This window comes from Panulirus ornatus, chromosome 28, assembly GCF_036320965.1.
Source record: "Panulirus ornatus isolate Po-2019 chromosome 28, ASM3632096v1, whole genome shotgun sequence".
Taxonomy (NCBI): Eukaryota; Metazoa; Arthropoda; class Malacostraca; order Decapoda; family Palinuridae; genus Panulirus; species Panulirus ornatus.
Window position 1 is genome coordinate 20488873 of NC_092251.1, and position 10418 is coordinate 20499290.

The following is a 10418-nucleotide window of genomic DNA, read 5'->3' on the forward strand; positions in this document are numbered from 1 at the left end:
TTTTGTCATCTAAAGAACCGCGGTGGGTGGTTGGATATGTTACCTTATACTCAGTAGCGGGACTTTCCACAGAATCATCGACCTCTACAATCTCCAGCTGTGATTTATCAGTGCTTTGTTCGCTGTCTTCTGTACTAGATATGACAGTGATTTCCTGTTGTGAAAATCCACCATCCTTTATAATTACACTTTTACGTGTTTGTGTAACGCGTTTTTGTGGAGTGACACTTTCAGTATCAGAGAGAATATCTGGAAAAGTAGCCTGTGCAAAGTTCAACTGACCTGGCTCAACCTTGGGTTGTGCTTTCACGGGCTTCGTTTCGTCTAAAACCTCAACGCTTTCAGTACTCCATTCATCGGGCTTTGCCTTCTGAATATCTCTTTCTCTAGTTATCTCCTCTTCCTCCTCTATTTCTTCAACAGTAATTTTAGATTTTTCAGAGGATCGAGTGTCAGATTCCACTTCAGGGAGACTAAATGATGACTCAAAAACTTCTTTTGATTCGACCTGCTTACCGAGAGTACTAACTCGAGTTTCCTCCTGCACCTTAGAATCTCTAGACTCAACACCGACTCCTACCATGACCTCGTGTGTTAACCCATCTTCGTCAGTCTGCTCGACAACACGTTGTTTAATAGTCCTGAGTGAAATCCTACGCGTTGACACCTCCCGGCTTACATTCTCGTCAACATCCACCTCAGTTCTTTCTACGTCCACAGGTTCAACGAATGGTGTGCTGCTAATTTTCTCTACCGTACCCTTATCCCTCTGATCTGGTGTAAAAGTGATCTTGGATTTCTTTGATTCAGTCTCTTCTGAAACTTCCCCCCACCCAGTGTGTTGTTGTGTGCTGAGAACTGCCGTCACATCTGAGTGTTTGGTGGTGACATCAACATCAGTCTGTTTTGAGTCTTGCTGTACTTCACTAAATCGTATGTCTTCTGTCTTCATGACTGCTGTCGGTAAGCCTGTATGGGGTGGTACAGAGGTTTGGGTTATAGGAGACATGCAGGACTCATCCTGGGAAGGGACACGAGTGATAGGATGTATAGGGGCTTTGTCCAGTTCTTTTGGAGATGTGCTAGGCTGTGTAGGGGCAAGAGACTCTTGTTGCATCACAGTAATGGACTGAACAGTTGCAACACCAAGATCGGGGTAAGGTTTGAGTTCTTGTGTGACTGTAGATGTACCAGCAGTTTCAAGAATAGGATGAATGAGCTCTGTAGTCATATGGTCTGGTTCAAGTACAGTTGTGGATGGATGCATGATTGTCAGACCTGTCTCGGATACAAGTGTTAAGGGTTGGGTAGTTGCATAACACAACTCAGGAATGAGCTGTTCGGATGCATGTACTTTTTCTGGAGCCAGTGTAGTGAGTTCTTCTGTGGAGAGCTCGTGTTTATGAACAGATGTTGAGGGATACATCACAGTCAGACCTACTTCCGACACAAGTGTCAAAGGCTGGGCAGTTGCGTGGCCCAGTTCAGGTACAGATGTTGCTGTTGCATGTGCTTTATCTGGAGTGTACGTTATTAATTCTGTTGATTGTTCGTGTTTATGAACAGATGTTGTGGCATACTCTATGGTCAGACCTGCTTCAGACACAAGTGTCAAAGGCTGCGCAGTTGCATAACCCAGTTCAGGTACAGATGTTGTTGTTGCATGTGATTTATCTGGAGTGTATGTTATCAATTCTGTTGATTGTTCGTGTTTATGAACAGATGTTGTGGCATACTCTACAGTAAAACCTGCTTCAGACACAAGTGTCAAAGGCTGTGCAGTTGCATAACCCAGTTCAGGCACAGATGTTGCTGTTGCATGTGCTTTATCTGGAGTGTAAGTTATCAATTCTGTTGGTTGTTCGTGTTTATGAACAGATGTTGTGGCATACTCTACAGTAAAACCTGCTTCAGACACAAGTGTCAAAGGCTGTGCAGTTGCGCAGCCCAATTCAGGGACAGATGTTGTTGATGCATGTGCTTTATCTGGAGTGTATGTTATCAATTCTGTTGATTGTTCGTGTTTATGAACAGATGTTGTGGCATACTCTACAGTAAAACCTGCTTCAGACACAAGTGTCAAAGGCTGCGCAGTTGCATAAACCAGTTCAGGTACAGATGTTGCTGTTGCATGTTCTTTATCTTGAGTGTACGTTATCAATTCTGTTGATTGTTCGTGTTTATGAACAGATGTTGTGGCATACTCTACAGTAAAACCTGCTTCAGACACAAGTGTCAAAGGCTGCGCAGTTGCATAACCCAGTTCAGGTACAGATGTTGCTGTTGCATGTGATTCATCTGGAGTGTATGTTATCAATTCTGTTGGTTGTTCGTGTTTATGAACAGATGTTGTAGCATACTCTATGGTCAGACCAGCATCAGATACAAGTGTCAAAGGCTGCGCAGTTGCATAACCCAGTTCAGGTACAGATGTTGCTGTTGCATGTTCTTTATCTGGAGTGTATGTTATCAATTCTGTTGATTGTTCGTGTTTATGAACAGATGTTGTGGCATACTCTACAGTAAAACCTGCTTCAGACACAAGTGTCAAAGGCTGCGCAGTTGCATAACCCAGTTCAGGTACAGATGTTGCTGTTGCATGTGCTTTATCTGGAGTGTACGTTATTAATTCTGTTGGTTGTTCGTGTTTATGAACAGATGTTGTGGCATACTCTTCAGTAAAACCTGCTTCAGACACAAGTGTCAAAGGCTGCGCAGTTGCATAACCCAGTTCAGGTACAGATGTTGCTGTTGCATGTGATTCATCTGGAGTGTACGTTATTAATTCTGTTGGTTGTTCGTGTTTATGAACAGATGTTGTAGCATACTCTATGGTCAGACCAGCATCAGATACAAGTGTCAAAGGCTGGGCAGTTGCATAACCCAGTTCAGGTACAGATGTTGTTGTTGCATGTGATTTATCTGGAGTGTAAGTTATCAATTCTGTTGATTGTTCGTGTTTATGAAGAGATGTTGTGGCATACTCTACAGTAAAACCTGCTTCAGACACAAGTGTCAAAGGCTGCGCAGTTGCATAACCCCATTCAGGTACAGATGTTTCTGTTGCATGTGCTTTATCTGGAGTGTATGTTAACAATTCTGTTGACTGTTCGTGTTTATGAACAGATGTTGTGGCATACTCTACAGTAAAACCTGCTTCAGACACAAGTGTCAAAGGCTGCGCAGTTGCATAAACCAGTTCAGGTACAGATGTTGCTGTTGCATGTGATTTATCTGGAGTGTACGTTATCAATTCTGTTGATTGTTCGTGTTTATGAACTGATGTTGTGGCATGCTCTACAGTAAAACCTGCTTCAGACACAAGTGTCAAAGGCTGCGCAGTTGCGTAGCCCAGTTCAGGCACAGATGTTACTGTTGCATGTGTTTTATCTGGAGTGTACGTTATCAATTCTGTTGACTGTTCGTGTTTATGAACAGACGTTGTGGCATGCTCTACAGTAAAACCTGCTTCAGACACAAGTGTCAAAGGCTGCGCAGTTGCGTAGCCCAGTTCAGGCACAGATGTTACTGTTGCATGTGTTTTATCTGGAGTGTACGTTATCAATTCTGTTGACTGTTCGTGTTTATGAACAGATGTTGTAGCATGCTCTATGGTCAAACCAACATCAGATACAAGTGTCAGAGGCTGCGCAGTTGCATAACCCAGTTCAGGTACAGATGTTGTTGTTGCATGTGATTTATCTGGAGTGTATGTTATCAATTCTGTTGACTGTTCGTGTTTATGAACAGATGTTGTGGCATACTCTACAGTAAAACCTGCTTCAGACACAAGTGTCAAAGGCTGCGCAGTTGCATAAACCAGTTCAGGTACAGATGTTGCTGTTGCATGTGATTTATCTGGAGTGTATGTTATCAATTCTGTTGACTGTTCGTGTTTATGAACAGATGTTGTGGCATACTCTACAGTAAAACCTGCTTCAGACACAAGTGTCAAAGGCTGCGCAGTTGCATAAACCAGTTCAGGTACAGATGTTGCTGTTGCATGTGATTTATCTGGAGTGTACGTTATCAATTCTGTTGATTGTTCGTGTTTATGAACAGATGTTGTGGCATACTCTACAGTAAAACCTGCTTCAGACACAAGTGTCAAAGGCTGCGCAGTTGCATAACCCAGTTCAGGTACAGATGTTGCTGTTGCATGTGATTCATCTGGAGTGTATGTTATCAATTCTGTTGATTGTTCGTGTTTATGAACAGATGTTGTGGCATACTCTACAGTAAAACCTGCTTCAGACACAAGTGTCAAAGGCTGCGCAGTTGCATAAACCAGTTCAGGTACAGATGTTGCTGTTGCATGTGATTTATCTGGAGTGTACGTTATCAATTCTGTTGATTGTTCGTGTTTATGAACAGATGTTGTGGCATACTCTACAGTAAAACCTGCTTCAGACACAAGTGTCAAAGGCTGCGCAGTTGCATAACCCAGTTCAGGTACAGATGATTCTGTTGCATGTGCTTTATCTGGAGTGTATGTTATCAATTCTGTTGACTGTTCATGTTTATGAACAGATGTTGTGGCATACTCTACAGTAAAACCTGCTTCAGACACAAGTGTCAAAGGCTGCGCAGTTGCATAAACCAGTTCAGGTACAGATGTTGTTGTTGCATGTGATTTATCTGGAGTGTACGTTATTAATTCTGTTGATTGTTCGTGTTTATGAACAGATGTTGTGGCATACTCTATAGTAAAACCTGCTTCAGACACAAGTGTCAAAGGCTGCGCAGTTGCATAACCCAGTTCAGGTACAGATGTTACTGTTGCATGTGCTTTATCTGGAGTGTATGTTATTAACTCTGTTGGTTGTTCGTGTTTATGAACAGATGTTGTGGGATGCACTACAGTCAAACCTGCTTCAGACACAAGTGTCAAAGGCTGCGCAGTTGCATAACCCAGTTCAGGTACAGATGTTACTGTTGCATGACTTCCTTTCGGAAAATCTGCCATGAATTCCTCTGCACTTGAGGTATATTCAAGAACAGACTTCGAGGGATATGTTATAGTTAAACCTGCTTCATTGACCAGTGTTACAGGCTGGGATGAGGCATAGTCCAACTCAGGCACTGATCGTACTGTTACACAAATACTCTCAGGAATATGTGTGATAAGTTCTTCTGTTGTATCTTCATGTTTGAGTACAGAAGCTGAGGGATGTATCACTTTCTGGCCGACTTCAGACACAAGTGTCACAGGCAATGTTGTTGTATGGTTAAGTTCAGGTACTGACTGTGATTTGGCATGACCTTGTTGAGGGACTGTTGGATTGAATTCTGTTACTGTTTGATATTTCTCTGTTGAAGATATGGACGGGAACTTTGTGATGTAACCTGTTTCAGAGACAAGGGTAATGGGTAGGGTAGATGCGAACTCCAAATCAGTAACAGGTACAACAGTCTGTGAAGCTGTATCACTGAGATCAGTGAGGGGTGTGCTGTGCAGAGTGCTTGCCTCCTCCACCTCTGGCTGAGGTAATGAGTGCATCGTTCCGTGTAATATTTTATGTTTCAGTGTTGTATGTAGCGTTGATTCCTGTCTTGTTATTGTTGTAGAGGGTTTTTCCTCTTCTGAAAAAAGATGTATTGAGAGGGTCAGGTTGTGGGCGAGCTCTGAAAAAGTCAGACCTGTGTTTGAGAGAATGGTGGGACATGTTAGGTATACGATGAGATTGTTATGAATTTTCCAGGGGACATAAATAATCATGTCTTGGGGGACGCAGGGAAGTACATTACTCCCTAAGGGTGTGTGGAACAGGCTAGTCCAGCACAGTAAAGAAACGGTGTCAGGGTAAAGGAAAACATCAACAGTTAAAGAGGTTATGAGCGAGTGTCGCATTTCCCAATATCCAGAGTTGTAATCAAATTACCGACAAAATTACTTTTTGATGAATAGAAACCTGATTACTCGTGCCAATCTGAATACTGTGGTAATCGCATGGCCTGACCTGATTCTGGGATACACGAAATAGATGATTCCTGTAACATACCATCGAGGTATGTTACAGCCAAACATAAGCATAACCTTGAAGCCTAAGTCCCACGGCCTTTTCCCCTCAAAAGTTCGCTCGAGAGTAATGCGACTTAGCCCTGAATACTATACATACTGCTTGAGTAGTGCCCCGGGTGACTACCACTTCTTGAGAGTTAAGAAGGATGTACGACCGCAGCAGCAGCAGCAGCTACAGCTACAGGACTTGCTAAAGTGTAGTAGTGAGGCGTGACGAATCTCTGAAACAGAGGCGGTAATAATGTGATCACTTTAGGGATCCCTGTTGATCTAGTGTCCCTGGGGGAAAGGCTGGTTAATGCTGAGCTCAGGGTAAACAAACGAGTTGGATGAAAGTTAACGTCGGGGATGTGGTATGATGCGCTAAGATGCGGAAGATGTAAATCTTTATATATATATATATATATATATATATATATATATATATATATATATATATATATATATATATATATATATATATATATATATATATATATATATAATAGTGATGTTGCTGAGTGAATCTTTTGGTGTCAGTGTGAACGTGAAGTGGAAGACACGTGGAGTAGGTGGATACATGAGAATTGATGAGGAATGAGAGAGGACCAGAGGCACAAAGATGTGTATAACTTGATGAAAACAACATGAGAAATCTTTCAGAGTATGTCAAGCAGTGGAAGTTGAGAAGGTCAGATCATGAATATCTAAATCCAAAGATAAAAAGGTACAACCAAGACTTTGCTAAGAAGAGATTATCTTAAAACTCTGACATCAGCATGGACATGTTATATTACTAGTTTCTCTGTACCTCCTTCCGATTTTCAGTATGTTTGGGACAGAATACAACCATAAATTAGAATAAGATCCTTACATGAAATGGCAGTGTAACTGACGAAGCCATAAACCACCACCTTTGTAATCATGTCATTACACGTTACGTAACACCACTGCAAGGTCACATTTGCTCAGGGTATATACTATGAGGGGCCCCATACCGTGAACCTGTTCCTTCATGAAACCTTTTTAAGCTTTCGCTTGCTGACTGCATTCTTCATTTCATCATTCATTTCGTCCCATTCATCAACATCTCTTACACTTTACGTCTTTACACCTTTTCTAAGATGGTTTATCGCGCAAATGTTGTTCTACCTTTACATCTTTCGAAAAGTTGTTAATGATGACTCAATAATCTGATCTAAGAAGCCAGAGGTTATGCTCAAGTCACTCCTTACTCTTCTGTCTTCCATGGTGGAAAGATTATGGCCCCTAACCTCTCAGTGTGACTCAATTCTCATAGTTCTTGTACTCTTCTAATTGCCTTCATTTCGACTCCTACTTTACGCCGGGGGGGGGGGGGGGGGGTGAAGATTTACACTCGTGGAACCCCATCTACTGAACATCATACCTTACTGTCATGCAACATGTGTGTGACTACTGTTCGTGCGTTACGAAGAGAAAGCTTGACACTCGTGCTGCTTTGTCTGTTTATGTATGCACACACACACACACACACACACACTCGATGATCGACCATTCACAAGGACGGGACGGACGCCTGGGGGTAGGATGTAGGCCGACTGTCAAGACGCGTCGCGACTACGATTCGAACCCACGAGCCTGTGATGGTTCATGGTCAGTGAGGGGCGTGTGTGGTGGGGTGGGAGGAAACTGAAAACAAGGTTGGTCGAGTGGGGATGTGTGAGGAGCGGGCGGAGTGGCTGGCTGTGTGAGGGTCGGTGAGATCACGAACGCACAGCGTTCAAGGACGCTCTTTCAGATGCAGGTGTGAGAGCACTTGTGATAAAGGACTGAGGCATGTAACGACTGGCGAATGCACGTCTGTAACATATATTACAAGGGCGTGTGAGCATTACAGTTTACCGGGATATAATGGCGTGTTAGAAGGGTGTGTGAATATGACAGCATACCAGGATATAATGACGTGTTAGAAGGGTGTGTGAGCATGACAGTGTACCAGGATACAGAAGAGTGTCAGAAGGGTACGTAAGCATGATACACTGGTGTGTTAGAAGGATATGTGAGCATAAATGCACCAGGATATACTGATGTGTTAGAAGGATGTGTGAGCATAAATGCACCAGGATATACTGATGTGTTAGAAGGGTGTGTGAGCATGAATGCACCAGGATATACTGACTTGTTAGAAGGATGTGTGAGCATAAATGCACCAGGATATACTGACGTGTTAGAAGGATGTGTGAGCATAAATGCACCAGGATATACTGATGTGTTAGAAGGATGTGTGAGCATAAATGCACCAGGATATACTGATGTGTTAGAAGGGTGTGTGAGCATGAATGCACCAGGATATACTGACTTGTTAGAAGGATGTGTGAGCATAAATGCACCAGGATATACTGACGTGTTAGAAGGATGTGTGAGCATAAATGCACCAGGATATACTGATGTGTTAGAAGGATGTGTGAGCATAAATGCACCAGGATATACTGACTTGTTAGAAGGATGTGTGAGCATAAATGCACCAGGATATACTGACGTGTTAGAAGGGTGTGTGAGCATAAATGCACCAGGATATACTGATGTGTTAGAAGGGTGTGTGAGCATGACAGCAGACCAGGATATAATAATATTTCCCACAAGTTCTTACATTTTCGCCCTCAAAACACACACACACACACACACACACACACACACACACACACACACACGACATTATACTCAAATTTCTTTGGAATTCTATAACAACAACACTTATGAAAATTTAACGTAATCCTGAGCATTTAATAACAGTCCTTACAACTTGTGTAAACACATATTTAATTTCCTACGGAATTCTGTCAAAATCTATCATCCATAAACCACAGAATTCTGTGCGCAAATACGATCCATAACGTTCTATGTACTGATGCCAGAGTTCTAAGGTAAAGGCCTCTCGCCATCTCAGAGAATACTAAGGACAATAATATAACATAGGGGCCTCATGCTAGTTACCCCCATGAAGCGACAGCTGGACTGCTGACGACGATGAACATGTGTTTATGGATAGAGTTGGGAACCTGTTAGAGAGAGAGAGAGAGAGAGAGAGAGAGAGAGAGAGAGAGAGAGAGAGAGAGAGAGAGAGAGAGAGAGAGAGAGAGAGAGAGAGAGAGAGAGAGAGAGAGAGAGAGAGAGAGAGAGAGAGAGAGAGAGAGAGAGAGAGAGAGAGAGAGAGAGAGAGAGAGAGAAGAGAGAGAGAGAGAGAGAGAGAGAGAGAGAGAGAGAGAGAGAGAGAGAGAGAGAGAGAGAGAGAGAGAGAGAGAGAGAGAGAGAGAGAGAGAGAGAGAGAGAGAGAGAGAGAGAGAGAGAGAGAGAGAGAGAGAGAGAGAGAGAGAGAGAGAGAGAGAGAGAGAGAGAGAGAGAGAGAGAGAGAGAGAGAGAGAGAGAGAGAGAGAGAGAGAGAGAGAGAGAGAGAGAGAGAGAGAGAGAGAGAGAGAGAGAGAGAGAGAGAGAGAGAGAGAGAGAGAGAGAGAGAGAGAGAGAGAGAGAGAGAGAGAGAGAGAGAGAGAGAGAGAGAGAGAGAGAGAGAGAGAGAGAGAGAGAGAGAGAGAGAGAGAGAGAGAGAGAGAGAGAGAGAGAGAGAGAGAGAGAGAGAGAGAGAGAGAGAGAGAGAGAGAGAGAGAGAGAGAGAGAGAGAGAGAGAGAGAGAGAGAGAGAGAGAGAGAGAGAGAGAGAGAGAGAGAGAGAGAGAGAGAGAGAGAGAGAGAGAGAGAGAGAGAGAGAGAGAGAGAGAGAGAGAGAGAGAGATATTCGTGCATCTCCGAGGTGGTACAGAAGGGAAACTGAACACATGAGCAGACATGGTCGTGCACCTCAGAGAAACCGACAGGTAATATGCTGGGAAGTTTTAGGTAAAGACGTGATGAGAGAGATGTTGAGAGTGACCCCAAGTTAAGGCACAGCCCTCGTGTGTGAAAGAAGACAGTGAAAAGAAACCCAGCGAACATATACTTGATTCACTGTCGGAGAAATGAATGAAGGATTGAATTCAGACACCTGGGAACGGTGTCAAATGAAAGCAGTAACAGAAGAACAAACAAAGGTAAAACAGAAGTTAGATGGGAAATAGATGTGGCTATATACCTATCGTGGAACAGATGTACGTATACATTTTCGACCTACTAACACTGGGAAGCAGACTTTCACTGTGTTACAGCTGTGTTAATATCTCTAAACTAATCTAAGACTATGTGATGTACTATGTAGGAAAGATGTTATATCTCGGACTTACGAGTGTGATAACAAATTTGGTCTGGGAGAGGAATGTTGATGTGATGTACCCTCAGAGAGACTGCATGAACATTCGGTTCCAGTGTGTGTATGCGTTGGTCCTGGTCGCTGGCTTAAGCTGAGCTGCAACTGATTTACATTTACACGAAATGAAATGGGTATTATC

The 10418-nt window shown here is 43.0% G+C and overlaps 1 protein-coding gene across 1 annotated transcript in view; it reads right to left on the bottom strand.

Annotated features, from left to right (window-relative positions):
• Positions 1-10418, bottom strand: part of LOC139757884 (uncharacterized) — a 237614-nt gene that overhangs the window by 34065 nt on the left and 193131 nt on the right.